The following is an 18,211-nucleotide window of genomic DNA, read 5'->3' as shown; positions in this document are numbered from 1 at the left end:
TGGCAGCTCGTCATAAAATATTTAAGGGCTCATAAGCAGGCATGAGTTTTACATAACACTTATTATTGCCCATATATAGTGTTTCCCCCACACAGGCAAACTTTATCAGCTCATATCCTGTTTCCTATAGCTCCGTACATCCACACTAATATAAATATAAAACACACTTGCAGGATTTCCTATCTTGCACATAGAAGCCATCTTCAAAGTTTCTTAAAATTAAGCAGATTTTAATTTCTCAAATATGAATAAGGAAGGAAATTTAATGATGAAAATCTGAACTCTTCCAGGGTCCCTAAAATATTCTGATACAGTTTTCTGAAGAAGACATACAGAAGTTACCAAGCATAAAAATTAGTAATTCTTTCCAATGTGAACTTGTAGACCTCTAGTAATGTCTTTTTTTTTTCCCAGAACTAACCTTCCTGCAGGTAAAAAAACTACAAAGTACAGAAAAAATATAAAACATAATACCTGAAAGCACTGTGACCCCAAACAAACAGTACTGGAGAGGGGAGACAGTTGGAGGAAGGAGACAACATTGAATGAGTTTCCTGGTTTACAGGTTTGAGCTAGAGGGCAGGACCCAATCTGTCCATGCTAAATGGGTAAAATAGGCAAAGAAAACTTGAAGAAACAGAGAACAGAGATTGTACAACCAGACCAACTAAAAAAGAAGAGGGGGAATCCCATAAAGGAGAGAGCCAGGGAGAATGAACCCCAGATTCTGTGTATTAACACTGCCCCATCTTTGGCTATCCTCTGAAATACACATTAGTAGGAAAGTCTTGAAACAGCTCTGCCGAGACTCCAAAAGAAATGAATTGAGATGTCAACCATCCGCTACAAAGGAGACTATAGTTTGATCTTATCTACATTTATTATGGTAATAAAATTGATAAGAAAAATAAAATTAAAATCTACATTATTTGGAGAACATAACAGAATCCAGACTATCTACAATGCCCAAGAAACAATCCAAAATGGCTCAACATATGATAAAGTATATGTGATCTGCACCCAAAGAGAAGCCAATAGAGATCAACCATGAGATGATCCATGCATTGAAGATAGTGGATAAGGAATTTAAAGCACAAATATAATTATGATCATAGAAATAAGATATTCTCACAATGAATATAAAATTAGGACAACCAAAGCAGAGACATAAAATCTCTAAAAAAAAAAAAAAAAAAAAAAAAACAACTGAATGGAAATTCTAGATATGAAAAAATATAAGATAAAAATATAAAATTTTCAGTTTGCTTAATAGCAGTTTAGAGATGACAGAGAAAAGAGTCAGTGAATCTGAAGCTAGATCAATATAAATTTTCCAGCATGAAAGAGAGATTAGAGGCAGAAAAATGAATACAGCATTAACATATTTAATATGTATGTAAGTGGAGTCTCAAAAGAAGAGAGACATGGAACATAAAAGTAAATTTGAAGAAATCATGGCAGAAATTTTTACCAAATGTGGTGAAAGCCAGGAACTTATAGATTCAAGGACCTCTGTAAACTTTGAGCAGGATAAATACAAAGAGAGCCCCACTTAAGGGCATAATAATCAAGTTTTCAAAAAAGCAAAGATAAAAATAAAACGTGGGAAGAAGACAGAGAGAAAAGCAGCACATTACAGGTAAAGAGCAAGTTTAAAGTGCTGAAGCAAAAAAAGAAATCAACCTAGAATTCTGGATTCAGTGACAATATTCTTCAAGTATGAAGGCAAAATAAACATAGTTCCAAATAAAGGAAACTAAAGAGGGTTATAGCCATCAGAGCTGCAGTCCAAAAAATGCTAAAAGTAGTTCTTAAAGCTGAGGGGAAATGATACCAGATGAAACTCAGATCTTTAGAAAGAAATAAAGAACACTGGAAATGGTACATAGGTAGGTAAACATAAAAGATTATTTTTCTTTTGATTTACTCAAAGTGTATAAGACCATTTAAACCAAAAACGCCTACTTCTTACATCTAGTAAAACTGACAATTCCCCTAATTCAATAAAAAATGAACATTATCACATGCACACAAATGTCATTTCTTATATGAAGATACGTTTTAATTATCCATATTCCTGAGTAAAATATAGCATCTTTCATTATGTCAGCTTCACCCAGTGTTTTATTATTAGCACAACTATAGAGGCCTGCAGAGATTTTGCAGAAAGATCAGCCCAATTAGATAAAAATGAGAATTCTCTTTTCAGATCTAAATTTTGCATCATTACCACTCTAGGAAGAGATCATTAAATTATGATTTAGTCACCGGGTTCTTTACTGATTAGAATGCAGAACACTTAACCATTTGCATCTGAAAAAGCAAAGTGGAATAAATATAGCTAGTCCACTTAAAAATAAAAGAACTTAAAATTTATCTAAATTTGAATGAATTGTTTAAGAGGAAGTACAAAACAACTCTCTGCCCCGAATAATGTGTTTTTCTATTATGCATGCCCAGAAGAAAACTGTTTTTGGTGGAAAAATCTAAGACTGATTAATTGATAAATACCTTACACACAAGGTAATTAACAATAACTCTTGTACATCAAACATGTTTGCTTTATCCAGTGAAAAATACATTTGAGGGCAGCTCAGTTTTGATTCTCAAAATTAGACTGATGATTATAAGAGTACCAGAAACAGTTATTATGAACCAAGAAAAGGTTTCTCTTTTGATATTTCATCCAATATCATATATCTGCTCTTTTATGCAACAGTTGAATATCAGGAATGGAAGAAAGATGCTATTTGTGTCTTAGAGAAAGAAAGATGCTATTTTTAAGTCTTCATGAAGACCTAATAACCAGAAGTCATAAAAGCAGAATGCACAATGCATTTTTGTGTTTTCAAGGCATTGCCAAGCGCCAACAATCCAGTTAAAAGGGAGGACAAGATGGAATAAATAAAAGTAAGTTTGTTTTGTAGTTCTAAACTTTTTTCTCTATGAAGTAAACACATGGAGGATAGTATGCTTTTTTTCTACACATAAAAGTACCACAAATCTAATGAACATACAGAAAACATTTTTCCGTTAAATGCTACTCAAATAAAACGCAAATAAAATTTTTACAAACTAATATTATCTGGCAGCCTACTTATGTCTTTAATTCACAATCTACTCTGAAATGTAGATACAGTGAAAACCTAAAATGCTTACCAAGATATTTAATGAAGCATAATACTAAGTTTTAAAAAACTTAAAATGCTATTGAAATAAATTTCATTTTGATAATAAATTAATGTATTTACTAGGAAGAAATTGCAAAGCTTTAAATACTGACTAATTCTTACTCAACTGATTTAAATATCAAAATCTGGTGCCAGATTTTGAAGGTGATGGCTGGCAATTAACTTCTCTAAAAGTTTGTGAATAAAGCAAGGCATATGTTCCACACTTGACGAATTACACACATCCATTATAAGATCTAGGAAAGAAAGGCATTCCCATGCCAACCTTCAAACCCTCAAGAAGAATTTATTCAAGCTATAACTCTACACCCATGACAGAGCAAACCAACATAAAATGGGGACTTTACCAAAGGGACTGTTTCTAGAAGGGTCAGAAGAGATTTTCCCGTAAAATGCTGTAGAAGCCCAAGTGTTTTGTTCTATTTTATACTTACCGTAATAAACTCCTATCCTTTAAGCTATAGAGTTTTCTCACCATCATGTGATCTAAGATGTAAGGTGAAACACCCCTTTGTCAGAATTATCTCAGAGAAGGAAAATACAATACGTTCTCTGAAATGGTTGTTATGTTCATATCCTTGGCCTCCTTGGAAATTGGTAGTTAAATGGAATTCTACTTGTGGAGAGCGAGCATCACCAATTTTGTACTTACTACTATCATTAGGAGTAATCTTGTATATTTGTTGAAGATGGATGACTTTGTTTTTGCTCTTGATTCCCAAGAGATTGAACTTCAGTAAAAGGATACAGAAAGTGTTGTTAAATGGGGCAACTGTGGTGCATATTAAAGTAAGAAAAGTGCATAATAAAGTCATAAAAATAACAAGCCTAAAATATGAGCAAGCATTACTTCTCTAAATAAACAGATATAATGGAGAGAGAGAAAAGGTTGGGGGGGGGGAGGAATCTCATTATGCATGCTAAAGAATGCTCCATCCAGAAAACAAATTTTTATACCTTTATTTCACATTCCTTGGGAAATAAATAGCCCTATCAATAAAAACATGCGCTTTTCTGGGATCAAAATGCTAAAGTAAACTTTAAAAAGGTCATTAAGAGTTTAAATGGGAATTGGAAAATACACACACACATGCAGTTGCCAACCGGGTGAATTTTGTGAACCTCACACTTTGCAAGCATTTCTTGAAACCTGCAAGTGAAGAATCAGGTGAAATTGTATTAATGATACCATTGTTCACATAAATTATCTTAGGAGAAAGGGACAGCCTGTAATGCCACCTGAGTCATCATCTAATACATACACACATATGGACATACAAATATACACATGTACAGAATCTGCATACGATAAACATGAAGCATGGCATCTCTCCTCGAACCAGTATAATTAATTTTCCAATATTTAGAATAAATGGAACTTGACTTTGTTTTAAAACGCCCTCAGTGGTGAAAGCAGTAAGGAAGAGAATAGACAAGACCACCTTGAATACAATACAGAAGCAAGAGTTCCCTTCTGTATCTAAAGTTGGAGAGATTCAATGCCTTCATAACAGCCTAATCCAAGCAGAGTGGTGTCCTGTGGAGATTTTCAGTACGGTCCATAATAGGGATCCCTTCATCTCAACTGTAGCTCTGATAACAGTACTGCTTGCAGGATGCTCAGAAAATGAATAGAAGGGGTACATCCTGCTCTGAGGAAAGAATAAACAGGCAGCAGGATCCTTACTATTCTGCCAGGCCAATGCCAAGCCTCCAAAGACAAAGGGGTCTTTCCTATCACTGGCACATGCAAATCATACCAGTAAATTGTAACCTGTAAAGCAGATTTGTTGTCCCTCATGCATCAGTGCAGTTACAGTCCAATTCTTGCAAACGGCCATTTCATTAGGGCCCAGTGTAAATATGGATGTGGCTTAGTAGCTACCCAAGTTATGAATCAAATATTCATTCTGAGAGGTAAACAAGTTTAAATGGCTCCTTGGCCTTTATAATCATAGTATATGATCAAAACAACAAAACCATCAAAGGAGAGCCAAATAAGATGTTTCCACGTAAAGTAAATGATGTATTCTCACAATGGAAATCACAGTAGTGATGTTCATATATAAGCAGAATCCAGGAGAATAATTGAGTTCTTAATCATCATGAAAACTGTATCTCAGAATCGTAATCAGTTGATTTTGTACTTAACTCTACGGTAGTGGAGATGAGTTAGCTGTTACTTGTAGCCTTGTTGTCTCATAACACAGCACCACATGCATTTCAAACAATTAATTAGCCTTGATTTAATGGTGCAGAATGTAAGGATGGAATAAAGTGGCAAAATGAATACATCTTCATAAAATGAAGTGATCCAAACATTCCTAAATCATTTGCTTTGATAATAAAAGCTATATTTCAAAAAATGATCAAGTATTTCCTGAATACTTATTATACATCAAAAAAAAAGAACCCTGAAATAAGACATAGTTCATTCTTATTCCACTTGGGACCGTGTAATATATAAATGGGGAAAATTATATAATTGTCCTTAACAGATGTCAGGTTTGACATGGATACACGAATAAGATCATCATAAGACTTAAAGGTGTTTTAAAACACTGAGTCTAGCATATTACTTATTTCCTTATTCAAAAAGCTACAATGTCTCCACATTGTGAACAGGAGAAAGACACATCTCTTGGCTTACTATTAGAGGGCCATCACCTATCATAATCAGTTTTACCAGCAAAACTCACAAACACCAGGCCTGTGTTTGCATTGGGATGGGTATTCAGTAGGCTGGCTCTAGAAAAGCCCAGTTTCCCTGAATCACTATAACTCTAGATGACTCATCTTGGCTCTTAACATGTGAAGCCTTGTTACAGCAACTTTCCCTTCAGTTTTTATTAATAAAAATAGTGACAATAATAAACGCTAACATTTATTGAGGGTTTATTAAAGGTTTTGCACAATGTTAAGGCTTACATGTACCACCACCTAATTAATATTCACAAAGCATCTATCAAGTATGTACTATTATCATCCACATTTTACAGATGAGAAAGTGAGTCACAGAGAGATTAAGTAAATTGTCTAAAGTTACAGGAAGGGATGGATCCAAGATTCTGACGTAAGGCAGTTTGATTCCATAGTATGTGAACATGACTATTGTCTTAGTGTCCCCTAAGAGAATGTACATTCTAAAAAGCTAGGAGTGGACTGATGTTTTGTGTATGTCTCAGAGCAAAGATCAGAGACTACTTGGTGCCATAGTAGGGTCTTAATAATAGTTGAATAAATGCCTGGATAAATAGATGGAAGAAGAAATGGAGAGACACTGAGGGCACAAATTAATTCAAGGATAAGATCTGAGATTTTTCCAAAGGAGATGGGGAAGAAAGGATACTTTGAGGGAAGAGCAGTATTGGAGAAATGAATAAATATGAAAGAAGAAGAAGCAGGAGAGTAGAAAATGACTTAGAATTTGAAGCCTGGGAGACTGACACAATGATGGCAAGTAAGGAACATGAGTCAAGTTCCAGACCATGTGATCGGTTTGGATGTACTGTGATATGGCTGAAGTGTACTCATAGAAAGAGCAGATATTCATAACATTGCAAAGGTGGGCTTTTAGAGCATTGAAATTAAGGACTTTGTTTTATGTGTTTCTGGGGTTTGTTGAGAGTTGCTGCTATGATAGGATCCTCAAGGGTGGGGAGCATGGGGAGAAGAAGCCATGTCTACCCTCATATTTTAAGTCAGAGAAAGAAGGGACACCTGAGTGGCTCAGTCAATTAAGTGTCTAACTCTTGGTTTCGGCTCAGGTCATGATCTCACAGTTTGTGTGGGTTCCAGCCCCCCATCAGGCTCCGCCCTAACAGCACAGAGCCTGCCTGGGATTCTCTCTCTCCCTGTCTCTCTCCCTCTCCTCTGCTCTGTCTCTCAAAATAAATAAACATAAAAAAAAATTTTTAAGTCAGAGAAAGAAAACTATCAAATATCAAATTGTATGAATAGTAAAGTATCAAAAAGTAAGAGATAAGCAGAAAAGTACAATGCCACGAACATTACAGCAGAAAAGTATGTGAAAAAATTATGTTTAACAGTATCAAATGAGGGGCATCTAGGTGGCTCAGTTAGTTAAGAGTCCAACTTTGGCTCAGGTCATGATCTCATGGTTCGTGAGTTTGAGCCCCACATCTGGCTCTCTGCTGTCAGTGTAGAGCCTGCTTCTGATCTTCTGATGGATTGTCTCCCTCTCTCTCTGCCCCTCCCCCACTGCTGCATACACGCTCTTTCTCTCTCTCTCTCAAAAATAAATAAACATTAAAACAAAAAAGAATAAAAGGCTTTAGGACCACCCCACCACCACCAAAAAAGCAATTGTTGACTTTGGTGAAACGTTGGCAGAATTATGGTTTTAGAAATCATACTGTGTTATAGGTGGGATTCTTAAAGAAAATTAAAATATTAATCAACTATTTTCAAACTCTTATCAGGTACCAAAAAGTGTATTTGATGATCTATGTAGATTAGCTCATTTAATCTACACAAAAACAAAAAGTCCCTGAGTTTGACACTGTGATTATTCCAACTTTAAGGATGAAGAAACCGGGCCTCTGGGAGGCAAAGTGAAATGCTAAGACATATGGCTAGAGAGTGAAAGATTAGAGACTGGAACTTGGATCTGATTCACACATGCTTCAGTATATAATTTGGCAGATCTGAAGACTGTACTGGAAGAGACAGCAATACCCCCAGATGGCATTTACAATATGAAGGAGATAGGCCAGTAGAGATGGACCAAGTAGAGAGGATAGCTAAAAACAAGAATGAATATAAGATTCTTGGAGATTGAGGAAATACTGAAATCAAGAAAGAACAGCCCTTCCTCTAAGATAAATCAACGTAAGAGTAATTAAATATCACATCTTCTAGCTATATTCCATCACTGTCTTAGGCCTGTCTCTTTCACTTTACTTTTATAACCAGTTCAAGTAGTCACCTTTGAGATAGAGGCCACTTTTCACAAAGTAACTTTGTTCTTATTACTGTACAGATGAGAATCCATGAACTTTGCCCAAGTAAATGAGAGCACGGCAAAACTTATTTTGACGTTACTGCTGGGCCATCACCTAGGCTCACTGCTTCTGCACAGTTAGCTGCTGAGCATAAGACTAAAATTCTTGCAAAATGACAGATTACCTAATATACAGTATGAAAGACTCATAAACCTTGATGGCCTCAGGCCAAATCTGGTCTGCTACTTGTTTTGTAAATAAAGGTTTATTGGAACACAGTCATGCACATTCATTTACAGTGTTAGCATATTTTCTATGCATGCTTTAATGCTACAGTGACAGATTTGAGTCGTTTCAACTGAAACCATACAGCACTCAATGCCTGAAATATTTGCAATCTGGCTTCATACAGAAAAAGTTTCTCAACTCCTGTCCTAGAGTTTTGAAGTTGCCAGCAAATGTTTATATTGTTAAGAGTAAATCCCCAAGTCCAGGTGGTCTTCTGAATTATCCTGGTAGAAACTTATCCTATATCAGATTAGTTACTTTTTTCCTCTCCCCACTGTACGTAACTGTGAAAACTAAAAATTTGGTAGGCCATAAGGCAGAGACTACCAATGTTAGCATTCCAGTCTCCTCTTGTTCCTGGGCACACAGGTTGACCAGATTTCCTAGGATCCCTTGCATCTGGGTGGAATCATGTAACTGAGTTCTGGCCAGTGGAATATTGGAGGAAGAAATATGTACCACCACTTCCACGGATGGCCATAAAACAAGCTTTCAAGTTCTCTCTCTTCCTACCCATGTGACTGGAAGGAAAGGAGAAAATGGCAAAGCTTTAAGAGTGAAGGGGCTGCACTCTCTGGATTAAATCTTAGAGAAGAGAAATCCAACGTGCAACATTTATAGTCATTTTATATGAACAGGAGATTTTTATTCTGTGAAGCTATTAGGGACAGAAATTTATGTTGTATTAGCTAGCATTAATTTATAGTAATTATATAATTACTATAAAAATATAAAATATATAAAGTATAATACTTCTACAATATTTATATAAATATTTTTATGTATTTAAATACATTTCTACAAATATATATTTTATCTATGAAATGTATACAAAAATATAAAATAGTTATGTAGTCTATAAGATAAGCATTCTTCTCAAAATAAAATGATTAACATCATATTAAAAACATTTTTTAAACTTATTCTTGAAAGAGTGACAGAGAGAGAGGAGAGACAGAGCATGAGCAGGGGAGGGGCAAAGCAAGAGAGGGACACAGAATCTGAAGCAGGCTCCAGCCTCTGAGCTGTCAGCACAGAGCCTGATACAGGGCTCGAACTCACAAGCCATGAGATCATGACCTGAGCCGAAGTCAGATGCTTAACCAACTGAGCCACCCATGCACCCCGAGAGCATCATATTTTAACCGTTATAACCATCAGATCATAAGAAGGCAGTCATTAAATTTAATATACAAAGCATGAGCCATGTCGACATGACCTTGCTTATACTAATTGTCTACGTCTATCCAAATATGCTGTACTATCTTCTCTATTTCTGTGAATGACATTGTATTAGTTTGCTCAGGCTGCCATAACAAAACACCACAGACTGGGCGGTTTAAACAACAGAAATGTGTTGTCTCACAGTTCCGGATGCTGGAAGTCCAAGATCAATATGTTGAGAGTTTGGTTTCTTCTGAGGCCTCTCTCCTTGGCTTGCAGACGGCTGCCTTGTTGCTGGATTCTCACCTGATCAATCTTCTGTGTGCGTGTGTATGTGTGTGCACGAGCGTGAATTCCTGGTGTCTCTGTGTAGCCAACTTTCCTCTTCTTACAAGGACACTAGTCAAATTGGATGGGGTCCACTGTAGTGGCCTCATTTTAATCTAATGTTAAACTTATTTAAAGGCCTACTCTCCAAATATAGTCACATCCTGTGGTAGTGGGGTTAAAGCTTCAAAATATAAATTCAGCCCATAACCAGCACAAAGAATCATCCAATCTTTGACCCTTGATACTTTCCTTTGCATCACCTCATGTATTTGCCAAGTCTGATTACATTTATTCCAGAATTATCTTTCATTTCTGTCACTTTATCTCCATTTCTACCACCACCTAGTCCTCCACAACGTAATTCTGTTGGTCTGGACTTTAGTAACTATCTTCTAAATTATCCTCTTGTATCTCCACCTCCAATCCATTCCACCAAATTTTCAAAAATCAACAAAGTCTTTCAACTGTCCTGTAAAATAAATATCACACCTTTAGGCCTGTCATTCAAGAGCCCAGAAGATTGCATTTCAAACTAATGTTTCTAGTCTTCTATCCTTACACTTGTTTTCATTCAAATTTGACCACATTTAGTCCCCCAAATCACATCTGGTTTTTCCTAACACTCACTCAGCATTTAATTTCTCCACTCACTGCTCCTGAAACACCTGTGCTGTCATCTTGATTAATCTTAAGTCAGGGTACCTTTTAACTCTCCACTAGAATGCTTCTGATCTCCCAAGGTGTTCCACAGAAATTCCTCTCTGAACTTCCACAGCAACTTGGGTTTCATTTAAACTAGTTGTAGTCTATTTCGTATTATTATTGTAATACCTTTACGTTAGGTACTGTGATAAATGCTTGACATATATTACCTATTTCATCTTCAAATTCATCCTTGATATCTACAAATATTTCCATCATTTTACAGATGCAAAAAACAAATTCTTATACAGTTGAATATCTTCCTCAAAGACAACAGTTAAAAAGGGGAAAAGCACGGGGGCACCTGGGTGGCGCAGTCGGTTAAGCGTCCGACTTCAGCCAGGTCACGATCTCGCGGTCCGTGAGTTCGAGCCCCGCGTCAGGCTCTGGGCTGATGGCTCGGAGCCTGGAGCCTGTTTCGGATTCTGTGTCTCCCTCTCTCTCTGCCCCTCCCCCGTTCATGCTCTGTCTCTCTCTGTCCCAAAAATAAATAAACGTTGAAAAAAAAAATTTAAAAAAAAAAGGGGAAAAGCACGCACTTAAATCTGTGTCTGCTGATTCTAGGGATTTTAAACATATAATATATAACCTCTGAATGTTTGCACAGAAGTTTGTCTCTCTGTGAACATCTCACTTACGGACTTGGTGGATGTAGTCAAAACCATTTCACAAAACGGAAGCACATCAATTCTGCCAGCCACTCGCAGATAGTATGTGATACAGTTTCACTTTGGTCTTTGCCATGTTGTCAGCGTACAGCTCATTTTTGATTGATGACAGAATCAAAGGTCACCTTGGTAATACACGTAGTGTCTACCAGCTCTTGTGTGTTGCATATGTGTCTACTACACAAAATAATGCGCAAATCAGATGGAGAAATGGTGACTGTTACCAACTTTATCCAGGAAGACTATCACGCTCACATATAATGAATATCCATTTACTGAAAAAAAAAGGAAAGGAAAAATTACCCAGAAGTGAAGTTCATGTTATAGTTTTACTCTTATGTATTTCATTCTTGATCATTTCTCTCCTCTTGCATAGGATGTCAGACATACATGACTATCAAAATATGTTCTGCTTCTTTTTTTACAGAGTGAACAGATTAAATAAAATACTATAGCCACCAATTATATACATGACTTATTCATGTTTGTTTGAAAAAATACACACACACACACACACACACATACATATTAGGATGAATATATATAATTACTAAACTATATACATAATGCCTATAAACAGGCACCTGAAGGTGCCTAAACTAAGTATCTGAAACATTATACATTGATTTATTCATTGTAAAAATCCTGACCATTCATTTTAATGCCATGACTTAAACCATATCTATACCAGGTAAAGTAAATAACAGAGGTAGTCATCTGAATAATTCATACCAATATTTAGCACACAATATTCAAATAATCCTCCTTTCTAAATTATCCTTTTAATTGTTTGTTCTCTGAACTTCACTTTACTTGTGTAGAAACAGCATTATTTCTAAATCAATATTACTATTAAGTCTGGATCATTAATTAGTAATATATTTTCTGAGCTCAGAAAATGAGGTGCTGACCATGTACTTAAGGGATTGGCTCTGTTGGAAGACTAATTTTATGATCAATACAGTAACAAAAGAAATGAAAATGGTTGTCTAAATTTGTTTATTTAGTTGAAACAACAAACATATCTGCATGAATGGAGTTGAATCTCCCCTTTTCCATGGTTTCTCAGCAAGTTAACAAGGGCTAAAGACTCCATCCATAAAACTTCTTTTCCTCAGGTATATTCTGGGCAGTCCATAGAAGGAAAATTAGTCTCTGGGCCCAAAGAGAAAATGCTTACATTTCCAATGAACTGCCTTAGTTTGACAAAAATGCTTGTGGGCAAAGATGTATGGGACTGCTCTAGTAAGTTCTTGAAAATGAAGAAATGATTACAATGCATTTAGAAAACATGTTAGCTAAAGGCAAATGAGACCTAAATTTAGCTTGAATGGTGGCGAAGTGGATAAAGAGTGATTATGACTGTTTGTTTTGATGAGGTTAGTAGCTTGGATCATGACCTCTCCAGAAAAATAAGATAGAGTGTTCTAATGGATTTTTCTTAATCTAATGTGGAAATGACATTGAATGATGGTTCTTAATTAGCATTCTCCTCTTCACCTGCATTTGGTGTGACACCCCCACATTGGCCTTTATAGTCTGAGTAATGCAAAAGGCAAGCTTCTTTGCTGCATTGAGGACACAAGAATGACAAATTTAAATTGGTTCTGTGAAAATGAAGAAAGAGCTATTGCTTCCAATTTTCCACATGTAACTCAAATTTGTATTAAAAGGTCATAAGAATTCTGGACAACAGATACAACATAACACATCTAATTCCTTTACAAAATTAAATTATTTACTCTTGAATCTATTACTCATCACATATATAATATTAAAAAAACACAGAGCAGAAAAATCATGGTGGTGAATGTTGATCATTTTCAGAGGCAGTAACAGCCCTCAAGAGTCTATGCATATTAGTTCATCTTATGCTTAATGATGTAAGGAAAGGTGCCAGATTTATTTTCTCCTTATTGCTTAAAGAAACAGCCTGTTGTTCAACATTCTCCTTATGAAACAAGACAAATTAAAAGATACAAGATAGAAATAATATAAAATTTTGAAAATCCTTTCTCAATTAACGTACTGTCTGCTTCTTGACCTTTGGTTAACATACTCTCTTACTCTGAAGCATTTAAGTTTCTTCCAAGATTTTTCAAGAGGAAATCTACTAAAGACCTTAGAAAGATACAAATTGGTGTGGTAGCTGAGGTGGGGGGTGGTGAGGTGTGGGGGGCTTGCTGCTCTGACCTATGTTTTAAGATAACCTCATATCAAGCATTGAATTCGACATTCAGAATCCATTCCAATTCCTTATCTTTAAAACCACCTAGAGCTGGTAATTCGGAAAAGCTGGGTAGATAAATGGAAAACCAGATTCTGTTTTCCTCAGGAGAATCAGCTTATAAATCCCTGCTGGATCATGGAAATTAAGCATTTCCCCAAACCAACCTTTTCTTTTGCCCTAGGATAACCTGATCAAATTTCTTGGCTTCATTTTCTCTGTTGGGCTAGCGGTAATGTGAAACTGCAGAAGCCTTGTCAGATCTAAAGCCAATTTCAAAGGAAAGCCAGTTCCTTGGGGGAAAGGCGGCCATGCAAAGGCAAGATTGTGCTAATAGTTAAATCCCATCTTCAAATGCCACCAACTGTCTTAAGAGAAAATGATATAGCATGAGAGAAAAAGAGAGAGAGCCAACCTGAGGAAAAAAAGCAGAAATGAGTAAGAACAGCATAAAACGGAGACAGAGGGGAATCAGTGGAAGCGAGCAGTGAAAAACAAAAGCTTCCGCATGTTTTGGGAAATGTGCTAGCCTGGCATCCACAAGCTAAACGCAGACTAGTTTTTCACAAATAATTGGAAGCATTATTCATGCTGATTTGTGACTATGTGAAGAATTAATTCAAGGTGATATTTCATACCACCTTTCAAATCATTTAGGCATATATATATATATATATATATGAATCACTAGGAAAAATAGATATTTATTTACTTCATGATATGTCAGCTTATAACATAATCCTTTATAATTCTGGAGAAAAATTAGCTAATACATTCTGAGAAGTATTAACTTATTTATAGTATCAGCTATTACAGATTATTATTGTAGCAGATTACAGACTATGGCCAAGTATTATATTGAGAAACGTTTGGCAAAAATTTTTAGCATTACATGACTATGTATGAGTAAAATATAATTATTGCGAAAAGGTACAGAATAGAAATATTCCTATTTAAAGATCTTTATCTGGTAAAATTAGCTTTGAATTAAAAATTCATAAGGTTTATGAATGCTAATCAAAAACATGGGGATTGTAACATGAAAATTACCTAATGGCAAATCACCTATTTTTACCCTGATTGGCCATAAATCTAACATAAATTCAAATTAAAATATAGCGACATTCATGGGCACCTGGGTGGCTCAGTCGGTTAAGTGTCTGACTCTTGATTTTGCTCAGGTTACCATCTCATGGCTTGTGGGATTGAGCCCTGCGTCAGGCTCTGCAGAACTCTGACCATCAGTGCAGAGCCTGCTTGGGATATTCTGTCTCCCTCTCTTTGCCCCTCTCCTGCTTGTGCTGTCTCTGAAAATAAACATTTAAAAAATAATAATAAAATAAAATACAGTAACAATCATGTAGAAATTATTAAGAAAATTGTTCACTTAGTAAGCTTCTGAAATATAGCTTACTTGAGCTTATTTTATTATGAAGTTTCCAAGTAACCAAAGGAAAAATGAAGGTTTATTTTTAGTTGTTTAATGATCCAAGTTATGCACAATGCAGAAGACACAAATCTCCATTTTATGCCCCAAGACCACTTACTTCCTCATGCTTAGATTTTTTTTTAAAGAAATTTATTGTCAAATTGGTTTCCATACAACACCCAGTGCTCATCCCAACAGGTGCCCTCAATACCCATCACCCACCCACCCCTCCTTCCCACCCCCCATAAACCCTCAGTTTGTTCTCAGTTTTTAGGAGTCTTTTATGTTTGGGTTCCCTCCCTCTGTAACCATTTTTTTTCTTCCCCTCCCCCATGGTCTTCTGTTAAGTTTCTCAGGATCCACGTAGGAGTGAAAACATATGGAATCTGTCTTTCTCTGTATGACTTATTTTACTCAGCATCACACTCTCCAGTTCCATCCACATTGCTACAAAGGGCCATATTTCATTCTTTCTCATTGCCACGTAGTATTCCATTGTGTATATAAACCACAATTTCTTTATCCATTCATCAGTTGATGGACATTTAGGCTCTTTCCATAACTTAGCTATTGTTGAGATCTCCTCATGCTTAGATCTTAAGCCATGCTTAAGGCTTGTAATTTTTTTTTTTTGTTCAGTAGACTTCATGATCAATGTGGGGCTTGAGTTCAGGATCCTATGACCCTGAGATCAAGAGTCTCATTCTCTACTGACTGAACCAGCCAGGCACCCCCGGATAGTAATTCTTTATCTTTCTAAGTCCCATATTTTGTTTTTGTTTTTAAGGAGCTTCCATTTCCTTTGTTTACACCGAATGTGGATATCCAGAATATCAAATCATGATGATACTAACTGCAGACCCTCATTGGTCATTCTGGGTCTCCTAATTAGGTGGAACAATAGTAATGATCTTAAAGTTTCTTCTATCTCAGCATCATTTCCATTATTAATTCATTATGGCTATGCAGATCTAGTCAAGCATTTAACTGAATAAATTATGTGGATAATTCAGGCAAAAGAAATCTTGCCTGTATGCATGTGTGTGAGAGAGAGAGAGAGAGAGAGAGACAGACAAACAGACAGAGACAGAGAGAGAGAGAGAGAGAGAGATCCAGTCTTGAATATCAAGTTTGTCTTTCAAGTTAATCAAATTTGCCAGAAAATTGCTCATTTGATGGCTACATGGCTTAGTGAAAATATCATTTAATTTTCTTTTGATGACAGTGAGAAAATCCAAAGCTCATATTATTTTTTTAAAGGAAACTTATTGGCTCATTTATTTCAGAATTCCAATAGACTTTCCTGGCAGTCAGGTATGGTTGGATATATGGACTCACTCAGTAAGCTTTGGCCACTTTCTCCTTCTTCATCCCTAAGAATTTCTTCTGCTTGGCTTTACTTTTTCATTCAGTCATTTCCTGTGTGATGAGCAAGATGGTCTCTGAAGCTACCAATGCAGAACCTGTTCTCTTGGCAATCCTGGAACAAAGTGATACCAATAATGGTAACAACAATAATGATAGCTGATGATCAGCTACATTTACTGAGAACTTACTTTATGCCAAGTCATTTTTAGGTTGTTTAATATTCATGTAGTAATCAAAAGAATTTTATGAAGAGGTATATTATTCTTCATATTTTACAGATAAGGGAAGAAAAAAATATTTTTAAATATTTATTTTGAGGGAGAGAAAGAGGGAGTGCACACATGAGTAGGGGAGGGGCAGAGAGAGAATGAGAGAGAGAATCCCAAGAAGGCTCCGTGCTGTCAGCACAGAGCCCAAAGTGCGGCTTAATTCCACGAATGGTGAAATCATCACCTGAGCCAAAATCAAGAGTTAGACATTCAACCCACTGAGCCACCCAGGCATCCCAGGAAGAAAAATATTTTTTGCTAAGTCCATGAGAAAATTTGGAAAATCTCTAATTGATCTTGTTTGCCTAAATTCCTGACAGAATCTATAGCTAAGGAAGATTTTACATAACGGGTCCAGCCCAGTTCAAATTCTACCCTTACGACCAGGGAAAATGTTCAGTATTCTCCAAAAAAGAGAGGGAAATGTGCTAAAACTACCAATCCTTTACAAGTTAACAATTGAATCAGGTCATGATCCAGATCTAAATTTCAATGGCTAAACTTGAATTTAATAAATTATCATTGACTGTCATAACCAAGACATTGCAAGAAAGGCATACAAAATTAGGAATATAATTTATATCCTACATTTAAGGAGTTAAACAGATAGGTGGGGGGTGATAAATAAAACATGCAGAATTATAAGAAAATGGGTAGGAACAAAGGACACATGAAGGGTAACATAGGATAAAATTGCATGCAATAGAAATAAAAACAACAATAAAACAATCATAGTATTGAAAACCTATTATATGCAGTACACAATTAATCAAGGTGGCAGATACTTACATTTCACACATTATCTTGAAGAAGTAGCTGAGGCTGAGATAAAATATTTAATTCATACAAGGTAACATAGCTACAAAATTATTGAGCCTGCATTTGATCCAGGATATCAGACTCTATGATGCTCTGTTAGTGATGGCTCTAATTCCTGAATAAAATAGGACATGGATGGGGCACCTGGGTGGCTCATTTGGTTTAGTTTCCGACTTTGGCTCAGGTCATGATCTCACAGTTCATGGGTTCAAGCCCTGCATCGGGCTCTGTGCTGACAGCTCAGAACCTGGACCCTGCCTTGGATGCTGTGTCTCCCTCTCTCTCTGCCTCTCCCCTGCTCTCTCTCTCTCTCTCTCTCTCTCTCTGTCAAAAATAAATAAACATTGAAAAAAAATTAAAAATAGGACATGGATAGAATTTACTTAATTTAATTCAGAAAAAAAACACACCTCAAACTATCAGCATTCTTTATATCTCATATATTTAAATAAATCCTTAATATTGTCCTCCATGTTTGCAATTTGTAATTCTGACTTGTAATTTGTCATTCCAACTCCAGGCTATGTACAAATTCATTTGAAGTTACATTATAAGAAAAATAAATTTCTTTAGTATTCTACCTTAAATTCAAAATATGAGCCCAGAAACAGCATTAGTTATAAAGAAAATTAATGAACACATTAAAAAAATATCCTGGTGATATTGCTACAGTCCATGTGAAATACAACCGCAGAAAGGACCACCATATATCAAAACAGAAACACATTTTGCTAAGTTGGTAGGGATGATGTGTATATCTTTTTTCATAGCTACTGTTTAAAGACAAAAGGT

Source organism: Lynx canadensis, chromosome A2 (assembly GCF_007474595.2).
Source record: "Lynx canadensis isolate LIC74 chromosome A2, mLynCan4.pri.v2, whole genome shotgun sequence".
Lineage (NCBI taxonomy): Eukaryota > Metazoa > Chordata > Mammalia > Carnivora > Felidae > Lynx > Lynx canadensis.
Note: the sequence above shows the minus strand (reverse complement) of the source record.